This window comes from Labeo rohita, chromosome 16 (genome assembly GCF_022985175.1).
Source record: "Labeo rohita strain BAU-BD-2019 chromosome 16, IGBB_LRoh.1.0, whole genome shotgun sequence".
NCBI lineage: Eukaryota > Metazoa > Chordata > Actinopteri > Cypriniformes > Cyprinidae > Labeo > Labeo rohita.
The window spans coordinates 21,725,876-21,743,757 of record NC_066884.1 but is presented as its reverse complement, the minus strand read 5'-3'; the positions used below and the strand labels follow the sequence as shown (position 1 = coordinate 21,743,757).

Below are 17,882 nucleotides of genomic sequence, written 5' to 3'. Positions count from 1 at the left end.
TTTCGCAGTGCGTTTCAAAGCGAATTGCACACTTCGTTCAGGCGATCAGCTGATCCGTTGTTTTCTCATGCATCAGAACGTCTCTGTTCACAGTGAACGCTGTGAACGCGTTTGTCGCATGCGCTGTGAGTTCAACGCGCGTTTGGGAACGCAACAGCCACCAGTTATGCTTTATTTTCACAGCAGATGATTACAACATTATGGTTAAATTATAGTGTCCACCATGTAACTCACTGTGAGAAATACTGCAAGCGGAGTGATACCAACGGTAAAACGATTGGAGTTCTGAAATCACTAGAATATCGCACTCCTCTCAACCAATCAGATTCGTGGACCAGAAAGAACTGTTGTATAATATTGAATAACATTAGGTAAAATTAGTACTTTACATGTGCTTTAGTACATTAGTGAACTGATCAAAACCAGTGTTCGTCTTTAAAGCAGGTCAAAAGACTACTAAAATAAACTTAAATTTAAAATGTACCTTAAAAGTAAGATTTTTTAAATAACACTTAAATCATACGCAAGTAAACTTTAAGGTATGAAGTACACTACAATTGCACATTCAATACAGTTAAGCACACTACTTTTTCACAAGCATCTGCAACATTCAATATGGCAGCTAAAAGACTGGAAGTCTTTTCCTACAGTTAATATCCAATTGAGTGATTGTTTACTCTAGAATGCTCATGCACATTAGCTTAACCAACCTAAAATATATTTCCTCATAGAGATAGATGGGAGCTGTACTTGCATGGCTAGAAATACTTTCTCCAGGCCATTTACGAATTTGACCACTGAATGAACTGACTTGCCTTTGATATGATGCAGAGGCTGACATAATGACCTGCGCTGTTTATCACTAATATGAAGCAAAATTGCTAAATCATCCCATTTTCATTAGTACAGAAATGTGTATGTGCAGTTTCACTGCCTGTAAAAATATTTCTGGCTTGCAGTTGTAGCAAAAAATAACTTTGGACCCTGAGCGCAAAAGAGAAAAAAAATGAAAAATATAAAACTCAGGAAATGAGTTCTGGTGTAAATTCAAAGGTAACGCAAGTTTATATGTTAAGTTTGATCTGATCTTTCATTTCCCCTATAAACTTCCATTTCATGTTCTGCAAAGAAAGACGTTTTCTATATAGCACCATCAGCTTCATGTCTCTGCTGGAAGTGAGTGAATGAGCTAAACCTCCCCAGTGGTTATAATTATATAGCCATATAGGAACCAGTCTGGAAAGACGCCCCGATGTACTGAGTTCAAACAGATGAAGATCTTAAACACTTAAATGACTCACCGCATACATCAAAAGTCAATCACAACCCCCTATACATTAACAGCACAGTAACAATGTGGCTCATAACTCAGGTTGACACCACTGAGGTCACTCTGGGTGTGATTCTGCCCAAGGGAATTTCACACAGCAAATTTGTCAGTTCAGCTCCATTTAACAAAACCCTTCTTGACAAAGTTTTAACAGACTCGCCTCAAGCAAGTTCACACACATGCAGGCACATCAAGAACTGTCAGTATTAGACCTGCTGATAAAGCAAATCTCACAAATGCTAACAGTATGTGTGTTTTTGAGTCTATAACCCTAAGGACACAACCGCTGGGCAAATGACATATCACATCATCAATACACGCAACACATCATCACTGCCGACTTTCACCTTCGTGACCCCATCTGCAATGAGTTTAATCCCCATGGGCTGGGACAGAGACAAACATAAAATTAAAGGCAAATACATTCTCAAAGTTCTCAAAAAAATTAGTAAACCGCACAAAAAAAATGTTCAAGCCCTAGACAGCTAGAGTAAGGACATTAATAAAATAGTCCATGTGACAGTGGTTCAACCGTAATTTTATGAAGCTACGAGAATACTTTTTGTGCACAAAGAAAACAAAAATAACAACTTTATTCAACAATTTCTTCTCTTCCGTGTCAGTCTTAACCAAGGATGGCAGAGCTTGAAGGAGTAGTTTACTTCCAGAACAAAAATGTACTCACCTCCTTGTCATCCAAGATGTTCATCTTCAGTGGTAAAGAAATTCAGGTTTTTGAGGACATTTCAGGATTTCTCTCCTTGTAATGGATATCTATGGTGCTCCCCGAGTTTGAACTTTCAAAAAAGCTTCAAAGGGCTCTAAACAATCAATATATATATACATACATACACACACACACACACTTTTTGTATACTTTTTATATACCTCTTTGAATGCAAATGCTTGTCTTGGTCTAGCTGTGAACTATGTATATTCCTGTTTATGACAGTTAGGGTAGGTCAGAAAACTCCCATCTCATTTTCTCCTCAAACTTCAAAATAGTCCTACATCGCTGCAGAAGTACCGACCCAGTGTTTACAAAGTGAACATGCAAAGAAGATTAAATGGTCTTTACAAAAAAGTGTAGGATGATTTTGAAGTTGGAGGAGGAAATGAGATGGGAGATTTTCAACATACCCTGTCATAAGTAGTGACAGTAATACACAGTTCACGCAGAGCTAGACTAAGACGAGCATTTGCAGTTAATGTATAAACATTGCAATTTTTTAAAAAATAACTAATTGTTTCGCTAGATAAGACCCTTCTTCCTTGGCTGGGATCATTTATAGCCCTTTTAAACTGCATTTTGGAAGATCAAACTCAGGGGCACCATTAAAGTCCACTATACGGAGAGAAATCCTGAAATGTTTTCCTCAAAAACCATAAATTCTTTATGAATGAAGAACGAAAGACATGAACATCTTGGATGACAACGGGGTGAGTAAATTATCTGTAAATTCTTGTTCTGGACGTGAATTACACCTTTAAAAGATTAGGTCACTTCCAGAATACAAATTTCCTGATAATTTACTCACCCCCATGTCATCAAGATATTCATGTCTTTTTTTCTTTCAGTTAAAAATAAATTAAGATTTTTGAGGAAAACATTTCAGGATTTTTCTCCATATAGAAGACTTCAATGGCACCAAATTGCAGGTTCAAAGCAGCTTTCAAGGGCTCTACATGACCCCAGCCAAGGAAGAAGGGTTTTATCTAGTGAAATGATCTGTCATTTAAAAAAAAAAAAAAAAAAAAGAAAAAAAAAAAACAACGTATATACTTTTTTTTAACCACAAATGCTACCGAGTAAGTACTCTGGATCAAAAACGTAGGGTAGGGTGAAAAACTTTCTCCTCCAACTTCAACATTTTCAAAATTGCCCAACGTCATTGTTTTACTTTATTTTTGTAATGGCCATTTGACTTTCCTTGCATCTACGTCAGATGTGACCTTTCCAATGAAGTTAAGCTGGTGCAAGATGAGCATTTGTGGTCAAAAAGTAAATAAATATAAATATTTAATTTTTTAGAAAATGAACAACCTTTTCACTACACAAGACTTTTATTTCTTGGCTGGGATCATGTAGTGGCCTTTGAAGATGCATTGAAATTGCAATTTGGACCTTCAACCCATCGGTCCCCATTGAAGTCCACTATATGGAGAAAAATTCTGGAATGTTTTCCTCAAAAACCTTCATTTCTTTTCAACTGAAGATCTTGGAAGACATGGGGGTGAGTAAATTATCAGGACAATTTCTTTCTGGAAGTGAACTAATCCTTTAACAAAAGGTCATGTCTAGCTATTTTTATTTGTAATTTACCACTTTTAATAGAGAAAGCTAATAGAGAAGTGAAAGAAATTTTTCAGGGAGAATGAAATTTGGAGTCAAACCTCGGTTTCCTGTACTTATACCACATGCCCTTAATGCTAACTGCTAGGCCACGTCTCTGACAAATCCTACTTTTAATGTTCAACAAATCATATAGAGTATAGATTTGCTTTCTTTTCATCACCACAACAATGTCATAGTGTTGTTATACAACACTGATTGAGTAAAACAATGTCCAAAGCGTTTAAATGACTTGGTGATTGCTCATACGCAAGTCCCGCTGACTCCGCCAGGCAGATGAAAAGTTTCCAACCACTCCGTCCAAATCTGTGGAGAATGACTGAATGTGTGCGCTCACGCTGGCATGAGAAAGAATTGGTGAGTAATGCTCGTACTGAGGAGACTCGGCGTCCTCGGCTCCATTGTTTTGATGTTTCCCTTTAAACATCAGATAAAATGGAATTTCCTCAGAACCCAAGTGACCTATGATTCTTTAACTCAAAGAGACCGACCACACAGCACATCACCTCTGAAGCTGGCTATCCAACAGCGGCAGTGTTTTGAAGAACGATGGGTCGTGTTTACAATTGGACACCATTTTCATGCCAAATCATGACTCAGGTGTGCGTCAGTCCCCGCACTGACTCAGTAGCGCGGATGAGCTGTTCCTCCAGCAGTCCTGCCAAGATGACCGTTAACTTATGAATTTGCGGCTGACAGGAAGAGGAAATCTGAATTACTTATTCAATGAACAGGAAAAGAGTCAGAGAGAGGACAAACGAAAGAGCAAGCAAGAGAAAAATGAGCAGGAGAGAGAACAAAAAAAGGAAGGCAGGAAGGCTTAGTCACTTTATGAGAGGAGAATTTTTTACCGGAATTATCCGGGATAGGCCAAATTATTAAAGCAAATTATTAAAGCCTCATCTACATGAAAACCTCACCCAGCAGAAATTATATGGTCTCGACCCACCAGGTGCATTTCTACACTTGCCTGATCCACCTCACCACCCCATCAAACACTCACAGCTGACAGTTCCCACAATACACCCATGCCATTTGAACAGGATGCCAAATCTACTTTCCCATGCACTGATATTCAGAGAACATCACCCTATTCAGTTTCTTTGAGCTAATAAAAAAGAAATGTGTTTTCTGAGAAAACTCAAATGTGAGGTGAAATATTCCATGAAATGGCAGAACGTGCTCTATTAAAACTGTCTATGAACTACATCTGACCTCTTTTATATGAAATGATTACTTTGAAATTCAATTTTAAATGAAAGCTTGGGTGAAACTTGTTCATCTACTCATGTCATTCATGACAAGGACATGCTAGTGGTTTTACCTCGTTCCTGTGACAACTTTTCCAGCAGCTTCCCTCAACCACTGCAACTCTGCCTTTATTTCTGATATATTTATTAAAGGGGTCATCAGAAGCCCATTTTCCACAAGTTGATATGATTCTTTCGAGTCTTAATTAAAAGTCTATAACAATTGTAGTGTAAACCCTTTTTACCTTATCCAAATCAGCTCTGTTCACAGCAACCTGTTTTGCTGCATATTCCTTCAAATACTAATGAGCCCTGCTCACCCTACCCCCTCTCTTTGTGAGCCGTAATGTTTACTTTAGCCACATTTAACCGCAAAACTTGCTAATTAGAAAATTATTAGGAAAGGCGATTTGCAAATATTCATAATATTTAATATTAATATAAAACCCTTACACTCACTTCTTCTGTAGGTAAAGCTGCATCACAAAAGATTTGTGTGATTTTGGCGTATTTAGGCAGATCGGCGATTGGCGCATTCCCTTCAAAAACTAAAGTAACATTAATCTGTGTCTTTAGCGGCTTAGATGTAGGGAGTAATTGACAACTGGTATGTTCATTATTACATCCAACAACAGAACACCTCAATCGCTTGGGAGACATTCTTGTCTTCCCCTGCTCCGGCATCGACACAGTGGAGGACTGTGTAAGGTAAGACGGCCGTGTCAATCAACTATCATGGGAGCGGCCTTGATCTGTGCGACGTCACATAGCCAAGAAGCTGAAAATGGCTTGATTTGAAAAAGCGGATATTAATTATAGGGATTAACCACTTGGTGGATTTTTATCATTATAGGGTGGTTGTGTACACACACTGCCAACACACAATTATGTTCAAACATGTAAAAGTGAAAAAGAAAATAAAAAGTTAAATATTTTTGCATCCGATGACCCCATTAAGTAACTTCCAAGTGACGGTAGTATCATTCCCAAAGATTATATGAAATGTGCAAATATAAATAGCTTTCTTTTAGATGTCATCAAGACAAAACGACAGCAACCACTGGTAATTGGTACATTATTGATGAAGCGCATCCACACTACTGATATGATTTCCTGCTGTAGCTTATCCAAGTTGTGTGCATGAAATAAAAGCTAACAAAATCAAAATGCAACACAAAGCAAAAAAAACATTTTTAGTCAGCTGACAATGCCTAGCTATGAGCGCTTGAGAGCACTTCTGAGGAACAGTGTTTTTTTCAGTTGAGACGCTTTGGTTGTTATGATACGGAAGACCCACTGAAGTGTAACTAGTATCTGATTTTGCAGATAGTTTTTAAGTGAATATAAAAATACTGACATATAAACTTCTAGCTCTGGCCCTTGTTCTTCTTGTCATCTGCTGCTATTGTAAGTTGCACATTCTTAAACTCTAAGCACAAAAAACATAAATAAACACTTAGCGCCTCGTCACGCTCATGGCGCTCTCTTTGAAAAATGAAAAAACATGCTAGCCTTGTGAAAAAAAACGCTTTGGTGGACAGGCGGCCTAGTTTTAGCCCAGACGTCACGTTCACGGACCACTGGCTTAATGTCCGATGCATTTGGCACACAAAACACTTCAAGAGTTTCGAAGTCATCTTCGGACTGGTTCAAATATACAGGATTTCCAGAAGATGGGTGTGTCAAGGTTAAACATAGTTGTGTGGCCACAGTGTGTGAAAACAATCAGCCTATAATGGTAAAAATCCACTCATTCATTTTTTATAATCCCAGGTATCATGAACAGTCTCTCAGAACAAGCAATTTCAGATTCTCCCTACGTACACGTCATCATAGGGAAAAACCTCCCACCCATTTGTGATGATCTCTGCCCTTTTAGCAGAAACAACAACATTACTGGAAATATACAATATTAGTGCCAAACAGGCATTACAAGTGTTGCGTTTTCTGATGCACCAACCAACACAAGAGTTTCCAAGACTCACTTTATCTTAACTGCTGAGGACACTGTGGTTGAATTTCATTTACAAAAGAAATGTTCCAGAAAAAAAAAAAATCAGCAAAGTCCACTATATGTTTAGGGATCAATACCAACGCTTTGCGTGCAAACGTCAGCTCCACACAGCGTAAGTCACATGTTTGTTTCCTAAACTGCCTTTCTGAATGAGCTTCCTGGCACTCTGTAAGGCTAATGTTGCTAAAGCTACCATTGTCTCTGCCTATTTTTACTGATGCTGACTTAGTGTGCTACCCGAATGATCATGAATAGGAAAGTGGTTGTTAAAAACTGCATATGAAAGCAAAATGAAATCATCCACTTGAATTTGTCAAGCTCATAATCACAAGTGTGGCTTATAAAGTTTGTAATAGCCCGTGATGGCACCATGAGTTATTTTTAATTGTGCCATGTTCCCGTCGGTGTAATTCATAAACATGCATGAATTGTGCACAGTAAAATCTGAGGATTGACTTTTAAACAGATTTTGTTTTCTGTAAAGATAACAGGCTTGTACTAATAGTGGAATGTCTATCAGAGCGTAAGCTCTTGATGCTCTGCCCTCTTCTCTGGAAGCAAAAGCTCATTTCCATTTAAAGGGACAAACACAAAAAGGCACATTTTGGCTCATACCCTAAAAGTGGCAATTTTAACAAGCTATAAAAAAAATTCTTAGGGTGTTTTGAGCTAAAACTTTGCTTGCAAACCTTTAACATTATACCTGGAAACCAAGATGCTGTGGAACCAAATCTCCTCATTGAAGAAGAATGCCATCATGCTTACAACTGTAACACTGAGCACTTATCAGGATCAACTAATTGCTGGATTTTCAAAAGTATGTAAAATATGTACTTTTTAAAATGCGTCCTAAAATTTCACATTTCAGTCTGGTATTGTGGGGACATTTTCACACCCCTAAACATGACACAGCACAAAACAAAAAGTGATTGGTTGCTTTACCTGTCAGTCATTTAGCCGTTTGGGTGGTCCTTGGCCATTCAGACCGTCAGTCTGAAGGTCTGGCTACACAAGACTACACAGGGCCTAACTATTTTGGGTCAACCCTCTGAAACCATTCTGGCCAAAACCAGTTCCTTTTTGGTGCTCTAAATTAATATTTTCAGGTGCTGAAACTACTCACAGCATACTGCTTATCAACAAAAAGACTGGTTAAACTGTATTGTGGGTGGTTAGTAAACCAGTAAACTAGTTATGAAATGCAGCTCTGTCATAGTAAAAAAAAAAAAATTAGCTAGAAAACTGTCTATTGACGCACATGTATAAACACAAAGAGCAGTGAAGGAAGGTTCTGAAGAAAAGAAGAAAAGTGAGAAGTGTGATATTGCTCTTTTGTGCAACAAAAGTTAGAACGCTTTGACTTTGGTCCTTGAAGTACAATGAAAAAAAAGGAATGAAAGATGAGTACAGTCTTTAGATTGAGGGTTATTAGTAATTCAAAACTGATGAAAAGACAAGAAAGGATGGCATCTTCAAAAAGAAGTCAAATGTGAAATAATAAAAATTAAAAAAAAAGAAAGAAAATGGGAACAGGTCAAAAGAAAGGCGCAATAGAAAGCTCAGCACTGTGGTTTATGCCCAAAATGACACTAGCCTGAGTGCTTGCACAAAATCTTTTTCAGAAGCTTAGAGGCCGAGATGTATCTGGAGTGTTTGATTTGACTGATTTGAAGCATTTATATCACACAAAAGCAGAAAAAAAATCTCAAGCCAGAGCAAACAGAAGCGTGTTGGTGCAATATCTAGCTGACGTCTGGAGGATTACTAAAAACTCAAGAAAACAAGCACAAAAATGCTGAAAACTTTTAATAAGCAGAAGTGAGAGTTGTCATGGTCTTGTTTTCCTCTAGAGCGTTTGGCAGTCGGGATTCAGGCAAAAAAAAAAAAAAAAAAAAAAAAAACACTTACCGAAGCTGCAGCTTTGATGTTGGATGTTCCTGTTTTCATGATCAAGTTTCAAAAGCTTGCCTACATTTGCTCGAAGCCATGTGTAATTACTGGAGAGATAAATGAGCCTGGCAGCAGTTGTAAAAAACATTGTTTATGTATGTTTGCTAGTCATCCTGTATGCAAATCATACCCATCCTACCTGTTCAAACACATTTTCATATTACATTCAGGTTCATAAATTTGAGAAATGTACCTAGAGGACATGCTAATAAGTTGTTTCCTCACCATTTAAACTACATGATAAACATCTAGCTGACTTGGTGTTGGATGATGTATTATTTCTTCCAGTACAAATTGATCTGAATAATACTTTAGTTTGTGGCCCCTGCACTTCTGTGTGCAGATCTGGCTGTGATGTTTCGTATTGTGGTTACCCCCCTCAAGTCAGTCTTTCATTAATGAAAGCAGAACCCTTATGTAAGAGTGATTCATGAAGGTTTTCAGAACGTAACATACACAGAGGTCAAGGATCTATGAACATTGATTTCTTCAATGATCCAGGCTTTACCAGACAGGCTATGCATGAATCATAAAATACATGAACAGCAAATAATGAAGACCATGATGAATCAATAAAACAGAATCTACAGCAGCATCAACCTTGAAACTGTCTTGAGGTTGAAATACTGTCTGTAAGTGGGAGCAAGTCTGGAGAACATACACAGTAAGGGTGTCCAATTGTTTGCAGCCAATACCCTGCAGAGTTTTGCTTCAACCCAGTCCAAAACACTTGCCTAGATGTTTCTAGTGAGTCTAAAGACCTTGGTTAACCTTGGTTTGGGTGTGTTAAATTAGGGCTGGAGCTAAACTCTACAGGACAGTGGCCCTCCAGGTACATAAATTGCATATTTAATGCATTTTTGAATATTCAATATAAACTGTTAGTCAAGGGCTGCCCTTGACTAAAGATTCTTCTGTTCGACTAGTAGTCATTCATTTTAAGCATTAATCACATATTAGTTGCATGTTTATTAATAAACCATATAAATCATAATAATGAGCCTTTAATTGCCTAATAAGCACTCATAAAGCTTACCACAGTGCACCAATATAATAATTATGAATGTTTCAGGGAAAAACAGCAAGGAGACTGCATTAACGTTTTTATAATTTATTGATAAACTAGTGCTTTCTTTGTTTTTGTCTTAAGAGATGGAGCCGGCAACACTCGTCATCTGTGTGTCTGTTTCATACAGATTACATAATCTGGGAATATTTGTTTTCTATTTGAATTGGTTCACTTGAAAATAGACATTTCACTCTCTATAGATACATTTTTCATGTCTGTAAGGCAAGTATTGTGAAAGAAAAATTCATTTTACTCTGTGTGCTTATAGAAAATTTTGTAAGGGTCTGCTTTATTTAAACCTGCTATAAGAATGACATGAGAGAAGGGTTTCAGGGCCCTAAATATAAAGATTTGATTCTTGGGAGTATGACATAGCAGAATGTATTTATCTGACTCTTACTATGTGTGGAAAGCTGCCGTTTAGGAGATGTAACCTTGAAGGCTAGGGAAGAGATATAAGTTGAAGTGAGCCCTCCCTTCTTGGTTGCATTCTGCAGTAACCTGTGTTTCTGTATGACTGTCTGACCTTCTTTGCAAAGAATAAATTTATAAAAGACATTTGACTGAGTTTGTCTCTTACTTTGGTGAGAGTCGGTTTGATTTTGCCACAACAGTATACACAGAGCTTCAAAGTTTTGCGCTCAAGTTCACAAAGCACATCCTGTTTGCTTTCATTATTTTACAAAAGCGCAACGTTTTGTTGTTATTGCGAGTGCACACAAATAAACGTAGTCTTTACAGATTCTAAAGATGTATTACTTATATCTGTATGACACAAAAATGTCGGTGCAAGTGACCGCACCGGCGCCTCCATCTGTCATTCAGCTTCCACACTAACTAACACACTAACACGACTAAGTGACTAATAAAATTTTGGTTGACCAAGCCTCTTCTTGTCGACTAACTTAGTCAACTATTAGGGGGCAGCCCTAGTTTGTATTAGTGCTGTCAAAATAACAGATTCATTTTTCCAGTTTAACAGCGTTAAAAATATTTAACGCAGGAGTGGGGCTAGGGTTGGCCACCCCACTCAAAACTGCTACTTTTGCCTCTTTTCTCTCGACAAGAAGTGTATTTATTTAGTCGCAGAATGTCTTTACCACCACATCAAATGGGAGACTTCAGATGCGCACTCCAACCTGCAACCTGTTATCATTTCGGAGCGGTTGCTCTTAGGTAATAGCAGCCAAATAACCTAATAACCCAGCTGCTGTGAAGCCTATTACTCAAAGAACAAAAGAAAAGATGAAATCAATAACTTTTGTAGCTTTAAGGATTCATCTTTATTTAATATTTAGTGTTTGATAACTTTATTTAATTTCTGTATATTTTCCACTTGCTGAAGGGCACAGGTAAATAATGGGTTTATGTGAAGATTGTTTTAAGTTGACTTAAATTAGAAGTTGTGCTTAGTAATTGCTCTAATAAATGTTAAAATAGAAAGCCTATTTCAATTATACAGTAATGTTAAATGGCTATAATCAATGGTTAAGTATTAGGAAAAAATAATTTCCTAGAGAAATTAGTAATATTGGTATCAGTGATACTAACCTTTAGTCAAAAAATACTATAATAATATATATTAAAAAATAATATTATAAAATATAATGTATGTTAATTCTACATTAACTGGAAGATTGAATGTGAAATTACTGCAATATAAAAGTATATTTCAAAACTTTAATGTTATATGGGATTAATCGTGATTGATTTCAAAAAGAAACTGCAATTAATTAGGTTTTTTTTTTTAATCGATCAACAGCACTAGTTGTATATTGACCTTTATGACCTTAATAAACGTATATGTACACACAAGAACTCTAAAGGACCTGACAAAAGAGACTAAAGATAGAGACAGTGATGTGTAACTGATAGATGAAGAGATGGATGAATGGATGGATAAATGATTTACAGCTACAGCAACATCAAGATGGGATGGCACGGAGACAGTGATGGAAGACCGGAGGTGAACAGAATGCGATACAACGTAAAACAGATTGCTCAGGAGGATAAATTACAGCACTGAAAGTATGTGGACTGAAGAGAGAGCGAGAGGGCGAGAGAAAGAGAGAAGTATAGGGTGTGTCAAAAGACAATTTAATAGATGAAATAAGACCGTCTGATGTTAGTTCCAACTGAGAGGACATTTCCACTCGGTATGCCACCCGTGTCTCTCCCTCTCTCTTTCAATTCTCTTTCAATCCCTCTATCATTACCCACCACACGCTAGTCAGAGATTACTCTGCTGTTTACACATATGAGTGTGGAGACAAAACGGTTTAAGAAATGCATGAAAAACAATTCATTTTAAGCTCAACCACACACACAGACACACTCATATCAAGAATAATGTGAAATGCAAGGAAAAGCGATAGTTCTTTGTATTCAAGTAAAGCCAAACCTCCCTGGGATAATGACCCAGCGAAGAGTTCTCTGGTGATTTCTCCACAAACAAACTCATAATGAAACCCTCACTGCCCTGATCAATGCTTTCAACCTCCTCAGAGATGTTTGCGGAGCATATGTTTGCCTATACACACACCCCCACATACATACATACATTCCTCTGTACCACTCTTGGCACTTGGCCCCCTCCCTTGGTGACACAGCACAATTCAGTGCACTTCTCATTGTGTCTTTATTCACAAGTCTCCAAAACCCATTTTAAACAGAGAGAGAGGCGAAAGAGAAGATAGAAAAGGGGGGAGGGTGAATTTTCGGCTTCATGGTGCATTCATTAGCATCACTTCACTGCTTTTGCGCATACACTGCATTTTCTTTTTCCTGTTCAGAAAATACAAAACCCATTGAAGCCTTCTATAAACCCCATAAAATTTGATATTTACAATATTTTTACTAGCAGATGGAAACATTCTGACATGGTCTGAAAGAAATCCCATGGCGCTTTTACTATGGTTACCATAGTAATGCTCCTTTTCTGCTTTATCAGAAAATTAACTCTCCTTTTTAGGGCAAAAATCCATTTACAAGTACATTTTTTTGTGTGGTTGGTAATTTAGGTGATGTGAAAGGCTGCGGTGTCCTTTCTAGCACACAGTTTAAAGTTGCTCTGCTGACGCTGATCCATTCACAGGGTCTTGCGGTGGTCTGAGGTCACAAGGGTCAGAACAAACCAACCTGTGGTGCGTTTCCCAAAAGCAGCTATGGTTGCAAGTTCCGTAATCACCAATAGAGTTCAATGAAACTTATGACCACAGTTAGCTAATGATGTTTTTGGGAAACGCAGCTCAGATCTCATGAGAAAACTTAAGTACTTAAGTATGAGCTGGCAATTTCGTACTGATTTGTATGATGTGATTTGTATGGAAAATTACAAAGGTAGTGAGGCATTAGCAGATCATACAAAAATGTATGAATCAATTTGTACAAATTTTAATTAGTCACCAATTCGCCAGAACGTAAAACACTTGCAAATCCTCAGAACAGTATGTTGCAACTGTCTGGTGGTCTTAAACTAATTGCTAAAATCTGTATAGCAATTTGGTGTAAGGCACATATTGAATTTATTGTTCTAGATTCGCAAGGACTGTGTTGAGAGGCTTTTTCAATAAAGTGCAGACAGATCTTATTGTTACAATTGGACGCCACATTTCCACTCAAACATGCTACCCTGGAGGGGTTGTTAACGAAAGCTTAAACAAACCCACTATTGTCTTACCTCTTTAATCCTAATAGTAACATCTGTGAACAATGTACCTTTTACTTTGAAAGGTATTTACATGGAGCTGTCAACTATAAAAGTGTAGACTATATTTTACATGTTTGGTTATAATAGCACATCACCAGAGCTGTTTAAATTCAATTTGTTGGTTTGAAAGATAATATCTGTGTAAAAAGGCAAGTTGTTTATTTAATTTCTCTATCCTAGAAGTAAAACACATGTGCTCACTTAACAATTGTGAATAAATCGGTTAGTGCGGTAAACCGTTATTTACAAGCTGTAAATAAGTTCAAACACCAAGAGCAATCGTAAATCACTGCATAGTAGCTCTCTGATAAGCAATTTGCATCAATCTTACTGATTTAACACCATGACTCGTCAGTTTAGCGTGTTTTTGAGACTGCTCTGCAATTACAGTTAAAAGCAAGATTGCGGTAGCCCATAAATACTAACTGACGCGTAATGCCGGGGCCACAGGTGGGTAAATATACCACCAGAATGACCCACAGCAGTTTTCAAGCCATTTCACAGTATTTGTTCATATAAATGTTGCCATTAAACCTGGTTCCAGGTTTCATAACCATAACTAGGAACCGTTTAAATATCGTCGAGCGGGTGTGAATAACAACTTCACAAACAAACAGCACGACTCCGCACCAGACCGAGCGCATTCCCGGTACCGTGGCAGACGTCCAAACTCCTCACATATACACACACACCGAGACTCTTGGCCGCCATGCACGAGACAGAGACGGTTAAGTTTACTTGCGCGACGACTTAACACATTTGAGCGCAGTCTAAAACGAATGGAGTTTAACGGAAAGCCAAATGTGTTCCACGCGGCGGTCGAACAAACACTGACAATCGCAATCCGAGTAGCCTATCTACAGTGCATTTACTAAAAACGACACAGTAAAAAGTAAGCTCTGACAGCTTGCTAATCATAAATGAACTACACTTATACGCAATAGTCGGTTATTTTCTAATCACTTACCTAGAAGTCTGTCAGAACGCGAAAACGTCTTCAAATGTGTCGCCTGAGCTTCTTTTTAATCCGAGTTGTTGACTTTGGCAGGTTGTTTATATACTAGGTAAATATAGTCTGGCACAGTCTTATGACTTTGTGCTTAAAGCCACAAAAGCACAAATAAATAAACCGAGTCAAGAAAGCCAAGGCAGAAAGTTTCTGAAAGAAGGCAAGTTGTACGTCCCACGCTCGAAAACGTTTGTAAGTAGGAATGTTCTGTAAGATCCGACTCCTCTATGAGCGCAAATGACACGGACGTCCTTATTTATTTCTCAATCAGTGCTTCTCTCTCTGCGCGCTCATAAGCGCTTAGCTTTTAGACCTCTTTCTCTTCCCCTCAGGGCTTGCAAACACGACCAGGTGCTCATTTACATAACTGCACTAGCTGCGTCCAATGGCAGCCCTCAATCAGGTGCTTCTTTGAATATTTCATGAGGCAATTGACCAATCCGGGGGGAGTAAAGCAAGGAACCCGTGACCTGGCAGCGCCGCTGTAAATGATACTCAACGCTTACCTCTGAGAGACTTAAAAAAAAGGGTTACAGCAACGGAGAGATTTGGGGAATATGAAATTTAATATTGCTAGTAAGGAAACAACGGGGTGTACCTTGTTAACCCTTTCCGGCGTTCGCCGTAAATCACGTATTGGCTGAATTTCTAATATTGTTGGCTTTCCCCCACAGAGTTTGAAGTTAGCGTCTAGAAAAACAACTCTTTGTAGTGGTAAAAGATGACATTATTACAGAGTAAAACCCCAGCAATATACCATTATGTCCTGAGGCAAGACAGTAAAGATAGTGTGTTAACAGACTAAAACCTGAGCTCAGACGCAATAAGAATGAAAAGGTAAAAGAAAAGTCTTTAGGTTAAAAACTTAAAACGCTGTGCTGATTTTGAATGGGCGTGGTGCTTTAATGCCAGTGAAAAGGGATATTAAAGGTAAATAAGACAGGTAGAAAAGGGTGGGTGAGTGAAAAAGCTATTCCACAGCTATGTGTTGCTACTTGCCCATTCATTGGAAGGAGATGGGAATTGGAAACTTGCTGGCAGTCATTCAGTAACACTGAGGTAAATAGTGGACCCAGAGAACAGCAGTCTACCTAGCGAGTCAATATTGTTTCTCAAAGCCTATTGACCGCAGGCATCGTGTATGAGCATGAGCGTGTGTGAAGGTATTGCTTTTTATGGCACGGAAAGAATTTGCACAGAGAAGTGAAGCATATTTGAGAAAAACAGAGGGAGATATCGTTTAACATCAGGTTTGAAACTGAAACAAAGGTGTGTTGAAGGAGAGAATGTGTTTAAAGAGGGAAAAAATTAGAAGTGAAGGAGTTCCAGTTCAAACTTTGCTTTGAAAGCAGCTTGTTCTTTTGTCCAATTTGCGCTGAATGAACAATTGTGCATGACCTGGTTTAACTTTGAATATGATTAACTTTAACTCAAACACGGATTTAATGGTTAAAGATTCTGACCCAAATCCCCTGCTTGTTTTTTCTTCTTTTTTTCCCCTCACACTTTGCAAAGTTGGCATGAAAAGAAAATTCACTCTTATCTAGCTGCTAAATGCATGTCATAGATCTTAATGTGCATGTTAATATTTTTTAAAAATGTTTTCACCTGATTTAATCAGAATGTCACAACTAGACCTTTCAGTGAAAATGACGTTTTTTCTGGTGACATGCAGAACTTCACCAATCATTTGGTGAACACAACACAACAACACAACTACCACTTTTAAGACCCAGAAAGATAGTAAGGATATCATTAAAATAGTCCATGTGACATCAGTGATTCAACCTTAATGTTATGAAGCTACGAGAATACTTTTTGTGCACAAAGAAAACACAAATAACGACTTTATTCAACAATTTCTACTCTTCCGTGTCAGTCTTTGACGCATATTCATGACGCACAAAGAAATGATCTGTCGCTATTTCCATTACATCAGAACTTTAAATTACTGCCTGATTCAGTGCACTTCTGTTGTTAAAAAGTTGGGAGATTTTCAGTGTTAAATTTAATGTTCCAAGTGATTCAACTAATCTTCATGTTTTATAATGAAAATCAATACAAGGGCATTTCACCACAGTGTAATAAAGCTGAGGGCGCGTCCTTGAGCAGAGCTCAGTTTACCAGGGTGCCACAAGCAAAGACAGGAACTATAACTTTTCAACTGTGTTAGAAAATTGAACGCCTCCTCCACAGGCTTAGCTTGTGATATAGCCTGATTAGTTCTTCCACTTCGCTCTTTGTTTTTCACTCCCTCCCTTTTTTCACCTCTCTCCCGCTAGCCTAGCTTTGTGTGTTGCTCCGGCAACCTGCGATCCCCCTGTAATGTTGCAGTGACCTTTGCTCATTGTTTCATTGGTTTTCACTACTTGCACTGGCTTTGTCTCATGCACTCTCTCTTTCATTCGTTCTCTTCCTGAAGATAAGGCCCTCTGTTACGCTTGTTGAATAACTCTTTTTTTTTAATAGATCTCTTCCACAGCTAAATTTCCATTCTTGTCTCTCTCTCCCTCTCTCTCTTTTTCTTGATTCAGCTAAGCATGAAAAGCAGGCCTGATCCTGTGTGGAATTCAGTGTGAAGGATGGAGAGGGAAGAGAGAAGTGTGGCCGAAAGGAAAAGGAGGTAAATCCAATCTGAGTGAAAAGTAAAGCTGGTTACAGTAAAAAAAGAGAAAGACAGGGAGTAGCAATGCACTTAAAAGTGCCTGATAGTTACAGCTTTACCCCTGAGAAGCCAGTAATGCATGACATTTTAATACATTTTAATGAAATTAAAAACAGATGTGTGATGCATGTAGAATCAAACAATAAGAGAGTTTTACAAAATGTGAATAATGAATTTCATTAAAAGACTGTTTGAAAGTATAGAGCTAAAGTATGAAACACAAGAGTTTTGAGGCCTAAAGCTTTAAAAAATGTATGATACAGGAATGTGCCCAAACAGTCACTTTAAAGGGATAGTTCACCCATAAATTCTATCATTAAAGGCATAGTTCACCCAAAAATGAAAATCAGCCCATTATTTACTCACCCTTTAGGCATCCTAGGTGTATATGACTTCTTTCTTTCAGATGAATGCAATCGGAGTTATATTAAAAAGTATCCAGGCATTTCCAAGCTCTGTCATGGCAATAGGTGGGTGTTTCCCTTCATCAGTCCAAAACAAGTCACATAAAGTGCATTCATCCATAATAAAAA

The 17,882-nt window shown here is 38.0% G+C and overlaps 1 protein-coding gene across 3 annotated transcripts in view; it reads right to left on the bottom strand.

Annotated features, from left to right (window-relative positions):
- Positions 1-15,026, bottom strand: part of ddr1 (discoidin domain receptor tyrosine kinase 1) — a 50,484-nt gene extending 35,458 nt beyond the window's left edge. For all 3 annotated transcript variants that reach the window (XM_051130750.1, XM_051130752.1, XM_051130751.1), the window contains exon 1: positions 14,643-15,026. The gene's annotated coding sequence lies outside the window, so the exon portion shown is untranslated. The remainder of the gene's footprint in view (positions 1-14,642) is intronic.
- Positions 15,027-17,882: the final 2,856 nt, after the last annotated feature.